Below are 16030 nucleotides of genomic sequence, written 5' to 3'. Positions count from 1 at the left end.
GAAAATGAGTCAGAGTAAGTCCAAAAAGAAGTGCTTTTGGCAAATGAGATTACCAATTTACTACTCTAATTTATAAAGATATGGGTGCACAAATCACCCTTACTACAAAAGGAGCACCGTGTGAGGTACCTTAGGTGTGTATAGGTGAAATGGGTTCCTTGAGGGTGAATTTATTTTATTTTAGAGACTGGTGACATGATATGGCAAGCACTATAATTTGGAGCTTTCTTTTTTTTTTTGTATTTTTTTGTATTTTTTAAATAAATCTTTTCTGATTTTGAAATTCTTCCTCATAACTTTCTCACTTGCTTCAGCTTTTCAGACAGTGTTTCCCATACATTCCCTCCCCTCTCACCTTTTTGACACTTTCTAATTGTGAATTCATCCAAGCTTTTACTAGTGTAGTAAATCACAGTGTAATATTCTTGGGGCAGAATAGTTGCTGCATTTCCCCCCAGCTGAGGCTGCATTTCAGTGATGGTGGAAGTAATACCTGCTAAAATGCCCCGAACTTTGAACTTGTGAAGGATGCTATATAGCAATATATTATCAACGGTACAATGCATGCTCTCACAAAGAGACTTTCAATGAAACCAAGAAAAAACATATTAAGTTGGGAAATAAGCCATATTAAACCACTTGATGTTAAAGAAATAGTATTTATTTCCCATGAATGCATGTCTGTTATGGTATAACAATCCATCATTAAATATTCTACAGTATTTACCCTTGTATATTGCATTAAACACATCATCTGCAATTTTATTAGTTTCATGTTTACTTATCATTGACTACATTACTTGCAAGTGACCCACTAAAAGTAAAAAAAAAACATGCATATGATGAAAGAAAAGGAGTACTTGTGGTACTTTAGAGACTAACAAATTTATTAGAGCATAAGCTTTCCTGAGCTACAGCTCACTTCATCGGATGCATAGGTAGCTCAGAAAAGCTTATGCTCTAATAGATTTGTTAGTCTCTAAGGTGCCATAAGTACTCCTTTTCTTTTAGGGATACAGACTAACAGGGCTGCTCCTCTGAAACATGCATGATGATGATGATGATGATATTTTTCTACTCCTTTATTAGTTCTGGGCAACCTGTCCAAATAAAGATATATTTCTTTAGTATATATAATTTTAGTTGCCCCTGCTTCATTGCAGGAAAAACAATGAGATTTTCTCTGTGTTGTTTTCCCCCTCAAACACGAAGTCTGCATAGTTCAGATAGGAGTCAAATTAAGGCGTAAAGAAACTGCATCTGCTACATAATTAAACATGTTTGATCAGAACTACGTGCAAAAAGTGCCTTTGTCTATCCCATAAGATTACAGGGGCAGACGTTTAGCTGGTGTCAGTTATCATAGCTCCATTATCTGCAGCTGCACTATGACCGTTTTCACCAGCTGAGGATCTGCCCTGTATTGTTCACAAGGCTGGCACTCCTACCCCGTGTGGGGGTGTTTATGTTAAGTGAATGCACATTGACTGTCCTGGGAATTTGGGAATGAAGGATTGTGCCCTAAATTGCTGCCTTATTGTGAAATTGAGAAGTCCAGATCCCATCTGCCTGAGTACCGCTGAGAGATTGCTGCTGACAAACTGTCCACATGTTAAATAAAGAAGTCCAGTCTACTTTAGATGCTATGTTAGCCCACAATGGTTCACTATTTTCCTGTGTTCACCACTACAGCTAGGATAAGTCCCACTGTTTTGAAAACTGAGCAGCATTTAATTGTATGCATGCTTGTCGTAGGTGACATGGGTGAACGGTGCAACTGGCGAACCCCTACCTGCGGAGTGAGAATCGGATTCCTTTGGCAGAAGCTCCTCTAGCTGGGTTACGTATTTCTATGGTATTCGACATGTGCTGTGCCATTTGTTTGGGGGTGAACTTAGTCCATGTCTCTTTGCCGAAGGAGTTGGTTTTAGGTGTTTGTAGCAGGTGATCAGAAGCAAGAACTGAACAGATAAGTGGTGGGAAATGAGTGATGAAATGAAATCAGCTTTAATCAAACATCCCGTATCGCACTTGCTTTTAAAAATTCAATAGGAGGTAGCTGACTCACTCAGTAAAATTGCATTTTAAATACAGATTACTTTTATTTTACGTTCGTCTTTTTCTTTGTTACTGTCTTTAGTAAACTATTTAGGAAGGTCAGTTGTCTTTTTTAGTGCAGGATATTTCCCTGACATGAGGAACGGACCAGCATTTCCAAATCCTTTTGGGAAACGTGTAATTGAAGTGTTGCTGAAAGGACCTGGCCGTTCTCTTTTGAAAATGCTTCAGAATTAAAGAAGAAAACAATTTCCCTGCCCGCTGGATTTATTCTTACAAGTGGAATTGGAAGCCGTCTGGCAATCACCCCCGAATATTGCTTTAGTGAAGGGAGGATTTTCAGACTCCACTCAGTGCTGGGAGATACTTTGAGGGCAAAGTAAAAGCCCCCCCTGGGAGCAGCGCTCTGCTGCTGCCGCTGCTCAGATGCCACAGCATTAGGCGACGAAGAAAAGAGATGAGTTTGGAGCTGATGTACACGCCGGAGCAGCAGTAAAAAGAGATAAGATATCGACACGCTCAGCTGCCTCTTGTTAAAAGCTTCCTGCGGGTTGGCAGAATGAAATCTTTATTTAAAATACACAAACTATCGTCAGGGGAGGCACGGCAAACACTAAAAGGGCCAAATGCTTTGCTTAACCCATCAGGGTAAACAAAAGAGGAGGAGAAGCGAGCAGATTGGCTTGGGGGGGGGGGGCCCTGCCTAGAACACAGCCCCGGCACCGACCCAGTGATGCGCTGTATCCACTAGCTCTGAACAGAGAGACTTTCTTTGATGATGATGATAGCTGCTTGGGAGGGAAAGGGGCTTTATTAATAGCCAGGGCACAAGCTGTGCTTACACTTCGGCGTGAGCGATAGGCAAAGGTGCCTAACCGCCCTGTCCACAGCGGCGATCTCCTAAGTGGTGGTATTATCCTCTGCTCATTGCTAGCCGCTGGCTTGTGAAGGTGCATTATTTTGATGCATTATTAATTGTTTTCCCGTGGAGAGCAAAGCTGGGAGAGGCTTATTATTATTAATAGCAGGCAGATCGGCTGCTCTTTTTGCACGAGTGCAACGGGAAGAAAGGAAGGAAAGAGGGAGGGTCGGGAAAGCAGCCGGTGGCAGCAGCTCGCCCTTCGCCCGCACGCTGTGGGGTGGGCACCGGGCGCAGCCCACGCGACAAGCATTACAAAAAAAAAAAAAAAAACCACTCAAATCGCCTGGTAGAAAGTTAAGCGGGTCAAGCAGCTTGTTCCCCTCCCACCCCCCGCTTTGCCTCCGTGACCCCGAGCGGGCAGCGCTCCTCTCCCTCGGCCCCCCGCACCCAGGGCGGAGGCTGCCCCGGACCAGGCCCGGCAGCGCAGGGAGCTGGCGGTGCAGCCCGTGAGCAGGGCGGCCGGGCCGGGCCGGGCTCACCTCGCTGGCGGGGCGAGGCGCCAGCTGCCTCCTCCCAGCGGGGGGGGGTTGCTCTCCGCAAGGCACCACCCCAGCTGCGGGCAGAGCGAGAGGGCAAGTAAAGTTGCCGCGGCGGCGTCAGCGGCCCCACCCCGCGCCCTCCGCCCCGGTGGGCTTTGGCCGGAGCCGGGGAGAGCGCCGTGCACGGCCGCGGCCAGCCATCAAGTGGCTCGTTAAGGAAATGCAGGTGAGCGCGTGTGGGGCTGGGGCTGCTCTTGGTGGGGATGCGCCTGTGAGAGAGAGAGAGAGAGAGAGAGCGCGCGAGTGAGTGAGTGAGTGTGCGCGCGCGCGCTGGGGGGAGATGCGGCCGCTGCCTCGCACACAGCCGGCAGCAAGAGCGGGCGCGTGTGTGTGTCACTTTGACAGCAGCGCTGACTCCTCTCGTGCTCTCGCTGCATCTTCCCGCTGTGGCCACCAAGGAGCGTCTCACTTTCACCCCTGCCCGCCCCCCCCCCTCCCCGTCTCTCTCTGCCAGCCTCAGCGGAGAGAGTTGCAGGTATTTCTCTTCCCCCCACCCCACCCCCAAAAACATTTTTTTCCAGGCGCGCTTGATCCTGGGTTTTATGTATGCGCTATAGCGCCGTGGTGCGAGCCTTTCGTCTGAAAACAGGACTAACCCGTCAGCCCACCCAAACAAACCCGCTTGATGTGGCATGTGCTTCTCTTTCCTTGCAGCGCGCCCTGGGCCCGTGTGGAATAGAGACGCTGTTCTTCATCTGACTGGCAGGAGAGGAAAGCGAAGACCCCTCGAGGTTTTCCAAAGAGGTCCGGGCTGGCTGCTTTAGTGAGTAAATTCTTGTTTGTATAGGGTTTGTGAGGGATGGAGGGGTGTGTGTGTCTTCTTTTCATTTTAAAATGTGTCCTTTTCTGTTCTGCTAACCAGCTCTGGTCAGGTCTACGAGGAAACTTTGACTCCTGTAACTTAAACTGTTCCCAATGGGAAGAGTGGTTTGCTGAGCTTATAACAAACAAACAAAAATCTAAGAAAGAAAAGAAAATTGAAGGTGAGCACTTGAATTAGAGGAGTTATGGGTTCGAATAGTGTTGTATATTACACCGCGTTTAGGGACCTGTATGTCTATATAAAATATAAACAAAGAGATGCTTCTAGTAGGGATGGAGAGGGTTTTGAAGGGAAAGGTGACACTAGGTGTCAGATCATTCTACCATAAAATAACATGTGGTGTAGTTACTAAGGATGCTTTTGGCTGCCATTAATTGGCTTTTTAAAAAACATTATTTTTAGTCCAAATCTCCAACGTTGTTAGATTTTTAGTACAATTTTTTTTTCTGATGGAGATGGCAACCCTAGGAAACACTGTTTTAATTTCCCAGCTTTGATTTTTCCAGGACATGACTTAAAGTATTGGAGTATTAAAGTATCCATTTCTTGGATTTGTGAAAAAGGTAGGGGTGGGGGGAAGAAATAGGGTAAACCCAATTTGGAAGGGGAGAATACTATTGTGCTTTGGTGGCTGAGTTGTGCTACTGACAGAAGAATGTACAAAGCTCTCTCAGAGATATGGCAGGAAGTGGCAGGTTTAAGGCGTCTTTAACATTGAAGTCTTTGCATAAAGAAACTTTTGCAAGAATTATTCCCCTTGGGACAGGCATACCCATACTCAGCATTTGCTGCATTTCTGGTCGGTCTCTCTCTCTCTCTCTCTCTCTCTCTCTGTGTATGTGTATATATAAAAGCTTACTACTAATTTTTATTTTATTTTACTGGTATTACTAATATCAGTAGTTGAGGGTTAACTGCTTCCTAGGTGGGGGGGGGGGGAAGATGAATGTGGGCAATGAAAACCTAATAGCTAGTGTTTTATAATATCTAAATAAAACCTCTGTGTCATATCAGTAGAAATACAGTTGACTCAGTTTGTATTGAATGTATTAGAAGGAATCAATAACATTTCAGCATTTTTTCTTTATTATTGCCAAATGGACTTTGATTTGAATTCTTCTTGTATTGTTATGCAGAGTAGGCACAGTATGGATCCCAATTTGGATACAATTTACCTGTTTCTTGACAAATTAAATTCCACACTTCACAGTATAAATTAAAAATACAGTACAATTAGTGTAGTGTAAATAGAACCATCAAAAGTTAATCTGCTGCGGATATTGCTTTCAGTTTTCTGATTCTCAGAATGCATTTATGTCTCATGTAATTTTCAAAGTTACAAGAAACTAATCAACTTATAGTTGAACATTCATTTTTGATAAACAACCCAGGATGATTTTATATTCTATCTTAATGTGAAAGTTTCTCCTAAATATCTGTGGCAGCTAATGGTTACTTTCAAACGTGAAAGTTGTTGTTGCAAAATCAAATGTTTTTATCTGTACCATTATCAAACTAGAATATATTGTAACAACTAGGCCAATTAGATAAGATTGATTTAAGATATTAACATAAAAGCAGTCTGTAAGACCTAACATGTACAGTAGTAGAATAAAATTCACAATTGCACATAAATCCAAAGGAAAGAATAATTACAAAGCATAGGCTACAAATTCACAGCATAGTTAGCGATTGGTGACTTAATACTGCATCACAATATTCTTTGTGTTTGATGGCAGCTTTTATGGCAGCAAAATGTTGTTTTATGAACTTGTGAACTTGAAATAACAAAAATGGTAATATGTATCTGATGGCATAGTAAGGCATTCTGTGTAATTGCGTCATGAACACAAATTTAACATTCAATATTACTTTCCTAATAATGGGTCACATTTTGACACTGTTCATTGCTGGGATATTCTCTGTGTGGAAAACATTAGAAGAATGTATCTAGCTAATTTGCATGTGGATAGAAGTTTTTGAGACTATGTGGATAGAAGTTTATTAGGTTAGACTCATTGGTGTGGTAAGTGATCCCCAGATATGCAACATGTGATACTGAATGCATAATATATGGTCTGTCTTTTCCCCAAAAGTATTTTAATATATTTCCCAAGTATTTAATTACATATGCAATTGGGATTGGGTTTAATGACAGCATAATTATGACTTTAATAATTTGGAACATACTTGTTGCTCAATTTTTGACATATAAATACATAGAAATCTAGAATTTCTGATGGGAATACCTAACTATCTAAATGAAAAAGTGGCTTGACACACATTTCACGCTTGCTGTAATTTTGACTTAATACAATGGAAAATGACCTGAGTCAAAGGCCCTGCAATTGAAGCTTATATATATATATATATATATATATATCTATATATCTATCATGTCTGATTGTGTGTGCGTACGAATGTATCTTGATAATGTCAAATCAGGGCAGGCTAGTTCAAAGGAAACAAAGGAGATTTGAAAAATCTCTGTTGCCTTCAATGCTACAGAAATAGTTACATCTTAAAGTTGATAGCATAAAGTTGCTGCTGTCAGCGGTAATGCGTTTTACTATGCAACTGTTCTTGTTATTCAGATCAGATAATGGCCCGGTGAAATATATAAGCAGTCTGCTGGGAATGAATGATTAATTCCTCTAACGTGTGCTTACTGTAGGAATTCTTACTAATAAAGAACTGTGTACCTGTATTTGCTTACAGTTACAGTTGGTGAAGGCAAATATTCTCTGTTTCATTGCTATTATCATGTAGTGTACAAGTCTGCTGTATAAGTGTGAATATCATTTAACACAGTAATTTGACTTCATTCATAAAACTGCTTAAGGACAATTATGACATGCACTATTGTTGCATTTGGATTTATTGAATAAACTGACAGTAAACAGACTGTTGCTTGAGTGCAAAAACGTAATAAGAGATCACAGTTATACTTGAAAGTAGCTGGCATAAATAAACATAAAATTAAACAATACCCAGCTGTTTCTTCTGTTTGTTTTATATGTCTTGTTTATTTTATTTAATTATTTTGCCAGTCCTAACTTATGAATATACTTGTTTTCTATACAAGTTCAAAGTACTATAATAAGTTGGAAAAACTAAGACTGCATTGGCTGAAACAGAGAGCAGACCAGGTTAGGATTTTAGGTATAACTACTGAAGATGATTTCTAGTACTATGTTTATGGTGAAAACAGGTTAGCAGATGAAGTTGTGCTTAGTGCAAGCTTAGTTGGTTTAGTCCCATTTTGTTGAAAACAACAAAATAACTTGTGCAAATAAACTCAGCAAAAAATATAAAATTCATAATCACATTCATGTAGCTGGTGCATAATTCGGGGCTTGATTCTAATTCCCTTTGTCTTGTTGAGCAGGGCCTTACTTGTCAAATAGTTCCACTGATTTCAGTGCAACTACGTATGGAGTAAGAAACAGCTTGATGAGAGTAAGGCTAGCAAAAATCTGGCTTTCAAAGAGCAACTAATAATTCATAGAAAAACATTACATGGAAAAATATTTTCTGTATTCTTCTTTTTACAATCAGTGTTTTTTGGACATTCAGATGAAAACAAGATCTTTGTTTATTAAAAGTTTATTTGTACTTTTTTTTACTTTTCACCCAGAGGTCTGACAATACAGTTGTCTTGCTGCCAAAAACTGCTCTGAAGTCAACAGAATTTTGCCAGAGTAATAACAGCAGGGTTAGGATAATAGAGTCCAAGATTATTGACATCTGTGGCATTAAATAAGTAATAAATCTTGTCCATAATCTTTAGGACATCATAATTAATTGCTATAGAAAATGCTGTAGTGTCACATACATTGCTTTTAAAATCAAGTAGCAAATAAGCACCAGGAATTCTTAAACAAAAGATTCAATGTTCATGTTAATGCCCTTAATTACAAAGACCAGGAGAAGAGAAACAGACACACAAAAATTGTACATAAACAGGCATATAAAGAGAGGCTTGCAAAGTTTTTGGTGGTGTCACCTGCTTGCTAAGCATCAGTAGATCTGCTGTGCTTGACCTCAGTGGCTTCACTACAACATTTTAATGTAAAAAAAACTAAGAGGAAGGTTAGTGACAACTGAGAATATTAGTGGGATTGTTACTTTTACTGTCAACAAGCCAAATCTGAATGATATATCTATTTTCATATGCTATCAGTAGCTGCAGAAAGAGGTTTTATATATATAGAATATCATAGACGTAGAACATATCCTATTCAGTCAATTATAGGATTATAGGAATTTGTTATATGTAAAGTACAGATTTTACGCTATATATTTCTGTACTGCCAAATTGTTTTCTTGCTTCTAAAGGCTGGGTCCTACTGTCCATACTTTGAAGTCAAGTGGAATTTAAATCTGTGAGAGTTTTAAATGATTAAGGACAGCAGTTTCTGGCCCATAAAATCAACTTTTCAATGTTTCTGTCAAAACAAAATGTTAAATTTATCAAAATGTATTATTTACAGACACTTGACTAATTTATTATTCAACATATAATACAGCCTGAGTGCAGATGTGTCCTGATAACCAAAATGGACTATTTAAAGTAGTTTAAAAGCTTGTTACTCTGTATGTACTCTGTAGTGGGTTGAAATTTAAAATTAAGGTTTTAAAAATATATTTGGCAAAAGATTTCTTAATGTGCATGTCTGCAGTATGAGCAAGACTCAGAGTAGTTTGCTGATTTTTCATAAGGAAGATGTGTGGAATTTGTTCCATCTGTGTGCAGCATGAGCTTATATATATATTGAAAAGAAAAATATAGATTGCAGATCCAATTGCTTGATGTCTGTTTGGGCTGGGGCTGGGGAAAATCCTCTGCATGATAGTAAGTCCAGACCCTACACTCTATCCTGAATGTGAAAAAGAATTGAGACACTGGCTTTGAAAGGGCTTTGAAAGCAGAGCAGGATGCATGCTTCTCCTGCATAGGTGCCTTCTGCATTAGTCCTAGATCTGGGTGATAAGAGCAGAGAAAATGTATATGGGGTCTGTCAAGAAATCGCACTTTATCAGTGTTATTGCTGTCTTTTTATTTGGAGATGGATTGCTTGCCCATAATTTAAGTTACATTTTTTCCCAGTGTTGGAATGTTAAATTTTTAATTGTGCCATCTAACCCGAAATAAAAATGGAGATGTGATTTTCTTTTTGTGTGTGTGTGATAAATGTCAGTTCAACAAGACTAGTTGTTGAGCTGGACTGCCTAGTCTGTAGCCACAGGGGACTCCAGGTCAAAGGGGTAATTGTGCCCACCAATGGTTCTAATGACTATTAAAGCTATATGAGTAAGGCACATATAAACAATTTTAGAGCCCCTTGTGAAGCCTTCAGATTGGTGAACCTTTTTATAGGTGACAAAACAATTGGTATATGCTCCAACCAAGGTTCCTTGATGACAGCTGATTGGAAGTACTGTGTAGACCAACCAGTTCTTTGAGAGCTGTAATACCTTTAGATCACTGCAGCATCAGTAACTGCAGAAGAACAATTACATCTGGTCCAGTCTGGAAGTAAAGTGACTGCTGGTTTCTCAAACAGTTGTTTAACAGCCACTGTGGGAATGTGACAGGCCGAGTTACTTTGTCTGGACCTTCATGTATTCCATCTCCTCCACTCTTAACGTGCCCCTTTCCCTGCTGTGCACGATGTAGCTGTTAAAGCCTGAGCAGTGGGATGAGCAAGGCCTGCACTATGCACAGTACAATGTGTGAAATACCCGTCCCATAGTGTAACCTGTTTGCTCACCGCTACAGGAGTGGCCTGCTTCTGGAGTTGCAGTAGCAGACTTACACAGCTCAGCTGGATCAGGTACTTTGTACTAATTGGAGGTATAAGACCCATGCAAAAATCCCTTCTTGCACTTGCATGGTGATGCTCTGTGCATTTGGGGAGCATGGTGGGGGATAGCTACCTTATGTGGTACCCTCCTATTGGAAAACCAAAGGAAAATTCCTATAGGAAGGACTGCTGACACTGTCCTACAAGATTCTTCTCTGCACTTAAAGGAAGGGGATAAGGTGCAGGGACAGGCAAGGAGTCATTGGTAATATAGCTTCTCCAGGAAAGGGTGCAGGTGTCACAAGAAGAGCACAGGTAGGTTAAGCATGTGTTGGGATGACCTGCCTCTCTATATTGCAACCCTGAGATTGCTGCACTTCTAGCCAACTCCATAGACCTATAAAGCCAGGCCCTCTCTGAGCAGGGACCCTGAAAGTGATGATGAATCTCAAGTAACCTGCCCCCCTTTTGCAGCTATTAGGCAAGGATAGTAGAGGCCACTGATTTTCTTTGCATAGAATAAGGATGAGTATTCTAGTCTCCATGCAGTAAAAATAGCAAACCAGGACCACAGAATTTCTTATTAGGTGGCTGACTACTTTGTGGACAAAGTAATGTCAAGGGAAGCCATTACAAATGCTACTAGGGAGCTTGGCATTTGAGTCCTGTGAAAATTGTCTGAGGAAAGGGCTAGTAGAAGAGAAATGGTTGAAATAAAATAAATAAAACACACTATCAAACTATTATTTTTGTTTTGTGAAAAAGACTGTTGAAGTGACACACACATTCTGATTGAAAGAGAAAAATGTCCTCCTTTAAAAAAAAAAACCCAACTGTATCAATAACTATTTTTAATACTTTTTTGTATTTGCACGCATGTAACTGTGCATTTGTGGATGAATAATACAAGTGATTTTCAAGTACTGTACTACAAATAAAATATTTAATTTGATTTGTGTTCATAATGTTCATGCAGTCTAGTTCTCCTATAAATATTTCTAATTAAATGTCTCATTCAGTGACAATGGACAGGAATAGAATATGTATGTAGTATAGGGATGTGCTTCTAGCCTGTGATGATAGATTCATATTTGGATAATGTAGCCACCACTTCAGTTTTAAACAGAATGGTTTTCCCAATCTCTCTCCTTTTTGTCCAGTAGTACCCACACTTAATAAATAAAGGTTCTGTCCCGCAAAGTGTAAATAGTGCTTCTACTCTGTGTGGGGGTACTCAAGACCCAGAAAGCAGCAGAATTGTCTTGGTCCCTATGTGTGGTGGGGCAAGTTGTAGAATGGCCAGACAGAAGATTCTTCATCGCTTTCTTGCCATGGGTCAGTGCTCTGTGGTGGCTCTCTCTGTGGCACCTTGGATGGAAGGCTTGGGGATGTAGCAAAAGTCTAAGCAATGAGTCTGCAGATCCAGTATGCTGGGACAGTACAACAGGTTGCAACCACTACTATAATCTAGGAGCTGCAGAGTGTCAGTACTGTTGTACCATTACATTGCTTCAGTTTGGGAACAGAACTATGTCTTTTCAGAATGCAAAACCCATTCACTCAAGTTTTGAATGGGGAATAAGAATTAGGCTCATAGTTTGTAACATATATTGTCCTGGATAATTAAGAAGTAATTTGAATGTGGGGGTGGTGGTTGTTGTTGATATTGTTGTCTTTTTAATTTGTTGTCGCAAAGTGAAAGAGATTTCCTAGATGTTTTGTTGTTTTGAGTACACATTGTGGAGGAACTCCTGGAAAGCATGCAACTGAACACATGAGCTGTGTTCCTTACTTGGTCTCATTCAAATCAGATGATCAGAAAGCATATTTTTCTGTGAACTGTGCAATAAAAATATTCCAGAATAAAATTGACTTGATTATCAGAGACACTGAGTACCTGTAACTCCCACTAAAGTCAATGTTGCTTGGCCTCCCTGAAAATCAGGCAATGTGTTTTCACTAATTTCAAAACTCCTTTTACACTAGGCACACATAAGCGATCTGCTGATGGTACTCTTTAGGGATGTTGCCGTAAGGTGAGCTCTTTCTTGGGGAGGTGGCTACACAACAGCAAACTACACATGTTAAGACTTAGACCCACCACCATGATGCATTTTCCCCAGGGACTGCTGGTTTTCAGACCCTACTATGGGTCAGTGGCTGCTCTGCCTCAGGAACAGAATAATGAGAACAGGCAGCCAGTACGTATTGCTGCACCTGCTGAGAGGCAGCTTCCTTTCTCAGCATGTAGACAAGATTTCTTCTTTTCTTTCCCCTTCTTCAGTCTAAACACAAAGGGCTGGAGAAGTGTTCAGCCCTGTGCTCTCAGAGCATCTGGGGAGTAGATAATCCTTGACAGCTCTGCAGATCACCACCCCTCTCTGACCCTCCGTGTCCCCTTCCTTGCCTCCAGGCCTGAGGTGGAGAACCCTGAAGCTGTGCTCCTTCCATGCCTGGGGTGTGGGGGGAGCATTCATGCAGGTTTGAGGGATGCGGGTAGATATATTACTGCAGTTCTCACCCCCACACCAGGGACGAGAGGTGAAGAAGAACTTCTAGAGCTGGAGAGCAACAGCAAATCTGCTGGGGGCAGGAGGTGCAGTGTGTGTGTGTGTGGTGGGAAGATGTGGTGGTAAGGGGTGCAGGCTTAATTAAAATAGGCATTTGTGGGTTTTGGAAGCACCTATATTATCAGGCAGCACTTTCTGTAAATTAATGTAAATTAAAAATCTGAGTTTTAGTAGCAAGGTGTTGCCAGGTTTAAAAACTAAAAGAAAACAAATGAATAAGCCTGTGTATATATGTGTAACCTGTTCAGTGCTATTTTTATTTTATTAATCATCACTATGTTCAGCAAAAGAAAGGATTCATGATGGTGACAGTCAGATTATGATGATCCTCATCTAGTTAAATAAGATTATGAAGTATGAAATAAGTGTGCAAAAAAATAGATGCTGTCTATTCCCCTGCATCTTTAAAAAGGAAATGGTAGAAGAGATGTCAAAGAGCAGAGAGAAAAGGTCAGAAAAAATGGGAAAGCCACTGGGAATGGCAAGGAGTCTTCTGAGAGGAAAGACATTCATGTTCATGACATAGTGATTTACACCTGCCAACATATGGCTACAGAATACTCTTTAATCACTGCATATCCATACCCCCACATTTATTGATTTGCCTTTTCACCTACATATGCGCAGCACACATTCTTTCATCATGTTATACAAATCATACCTGTAGCTCAAGCAAAAACACCTGTTCTACACTTTGGTCAACATTTGTACAATTATTTTGATTAGCTGCCATTGTAAAGACATCTTTGTAATCATAACACAATGTATGAATATTGAAGTAAGGGACTAGCCTTGTCTTCATATTCTGAAACAAATTTACTTGGTGGTTTTGTCTTTTACTTTAAACCACATACACAAAATGAAAGGGCAAATGGAGTCCAAATAACCATTTACTAACTGTATATGCAACATGCAAGGTCTAGCGACATACACTGCTGCTCTATCAAGATTTTGTGGGTTTTGAAACAGAGAAAAGTGAAGGTGACTAGAGGGCTTACAAACGATTTAAAGCTATGCTACCCTAATCCTACATGTTACACTGGTGGTGCTTCATTTTCTGTTTTTTGGGGTAAATCAGCCCTGGTGGTTGGCACCTGAGTCTGAATACTCAGATTAGCCTACCCTGAATATGAACATTCCCACAATGAAGCCCTGTCCATGTTACTATGTCCTCACTGTTTCTTAACTTTCCTGTATGTGTCCGGGAAAACATCCCATGGTTTTGTGTGCTGAGTTGCTGCAGGATTCTTTCCCAGTCAGTTCTGTCAATTGCGGGAGAATTTATCTGTCTTTCGTGGGAAATTGTGGGAAGGGCATTGGAAGACTATCAGCACATGAGTGATCTTGCCTATGTCCTTGCTGCAAAGTGGGCAGTTTCCAGCCCAAGCTAAAGCGCAGCTCCAGTTTTAGACTGTGCCCCCAACTATACAGACAAGCATGGGTTCCAAGCACAAATAAGCATGTACCTGAGGGTTTTGTATGTGGATGATTGAGGGGAGATTAGGCAAAAAACACATGAAGTAGCATGGGCTAAGATTAGAGCATGGAAATGTCCTTAAAAAGGAAGGATGAAGGATCTAAGGAATATTGTGTTCATGATGCTGGGAAACAATAAAAATATAAGAAAGCAGGATGAGGTGTGTATTTTTGTTGTTCTGCTGCTATTGATATCTTGACCATTGTACAACAGTTAAAGATTACTGGCAGCAATATTTTGTTCTGAGGTCAGGGCTATCGATTTTAGAGTATAAACAGAGCTGGATGTAATAAATCTTAGGAATAATGCTATTTGGACAAAAGGAAAAGTGCAATAATTAAGTACAAAACAAGCTATATAAAGATATATTTCAGATATCTAAAAGAGCATTTACTGAAGGCATCTGTATATGCTCATAATTTTTTTTCACATTCTGCCTAGGATAAAGCATGGTGGGAACAGTGTGTTGCTTTTCCACCTGTATGGGATGATTCCTATAGATAGAGGTATCTCTCTCTCTCTCCACATTTTTGGATAGGCAGGAGAAGAATTCCTATTTAGTGAGCCAAAGCCATTCATCAAACAGAAGATTAAATGATGTTCAAAATTTTGTGAGACAAATCACAAGGATCAGAGCAATTTAATAAAGCAGAAAAGGTATCCAAGGAAACCTTAATATATATTTCATCTAATCTTATTATCCGACATGACCTCAGGCAATGTTTTGTCCCCCACAGGATAGGTCTAGCCACAGCACTTGAAAACATTTACATTCTTTATGATGCTTCACTGTGTATCTGCATTTTATTTGTTTGGAATTTAATAAACAATACAAACAAAAAAGCAGAGAACAGCTAGCTGAAGTTTACTTAATTTATTATAACTTGAAATCGCTGAACCTAATAAATTACCATGGCAAAAAGTTAGACAGCAAGTTATATGTGGGTCAGAAGAAAATTGTAATTCAAATGGAGGACAGGTCTACTTAAGGCATATTTATCATTCACTGTTTATTATGATAATGCCTAGGGGAAAATTGAGAATGGGTCCCTATTGTGCTAGGCACTGTACAAAGTCCCTCTCTTGAAGTGTGTACAGTCTAAAAGGACAAGAAAGACAAAGAGTGGAGAAAGGAATATAACATACAAGCAGGGTGAATAGAAAAATGGTTTACAAATGTTACTGGAACCATAATTTTTTTGTTTTATTTAAATCCCGTCATTGGGGTTATATAAGGAGGGGATTAAGTTAGGAGGGTTGTATCAGCAGGGGAGGCAGAGGTTCACAATGTGTATTCTGTGCGGCTGAGTTACCTGCTTGTTTCCAGCTGCTAAATCACATTAACAGACATCCAAAAATACACTTTCTTCAGATCACTTTTCCACGCAAGCAGCTGTTGTAATTGCAACAGGGGTGCTATGTGATCATGAATAGGAACAGAAGTGTTAAATTGTGATCTACACCATGAAAGGACCGAGAACCCTTCGCCTAAGTGCCATTAAACAAGAAATGTTGTATTATTGTCTGTGGTTTTAGTTCTGTTGTTCTGGCAGCAACTCTTTTTATTCCTCCTTTTCTTCTGTGATATATTTCCTTCATTAGCACACATGTGGGAACATCTGGTAATAGCAGTGTGTCCTCACATCTGTTGAATTCACACATTGAATTGTTACAGTAGTGTTGTTGAGGCATTGTGTGTGCTTCATTCTGCTCCTTCCATAGAGCTACATGCTAGCTTGAGGGTGGGGGGGTTACCTATGATGTAAAGGCATATGTTTTAAAGTGACAGTCCTGTGACATTGTATTAGGAAATCAATTATGATCACAGTAAGGT

At 40.3% G+C, this 16030-nt stretch overlaps 1 protein-coding gene across 2 annotated transcripts in view; it reads left to right on the top strand.

Moving 5' to 3' along the window:
* Positions 1-3618: 3618 nt before the first annotated feature.
* Positions 3619-16030, top strand: part of PTPRD (protein tyrosine phosphatase receptor type D) — a 1732979-nt gene continuing 1720567 nt past the window's right edge. Inside the window, exons 1-2 of one of the 2 annotated variants that reach the window (XM_084628881.1) lie at positions 3619-3685; positions 4174-4282. The gene's annotated coding sequence lies outside the window, so the exon portion shown is untranslated. Of the gene's footprint in view, positions 3686-4173; positions 4283-16030 lie in introns of those variants that run through there. The other variant, XM_084628884.1, reaches the window with a different exon arrangement.

The sequence above is a fragment of the Lepidochelys olivacea genome (genome assembly GCF_965140295.1).
Source record: "Lepidochelys olivacea isolate rLepOli2 genome assembly, chromosome: 5".
NCBI lineage: Eukaryota > Metazoa > Chordata > Testudines > Cheloniidae > Lepidochelys > Lepidochelys olivacea.
Note: the sequence above shows the minus strand (reverse complement) of the source record. Positions and strands in the feature narration are given on the sequence as shown.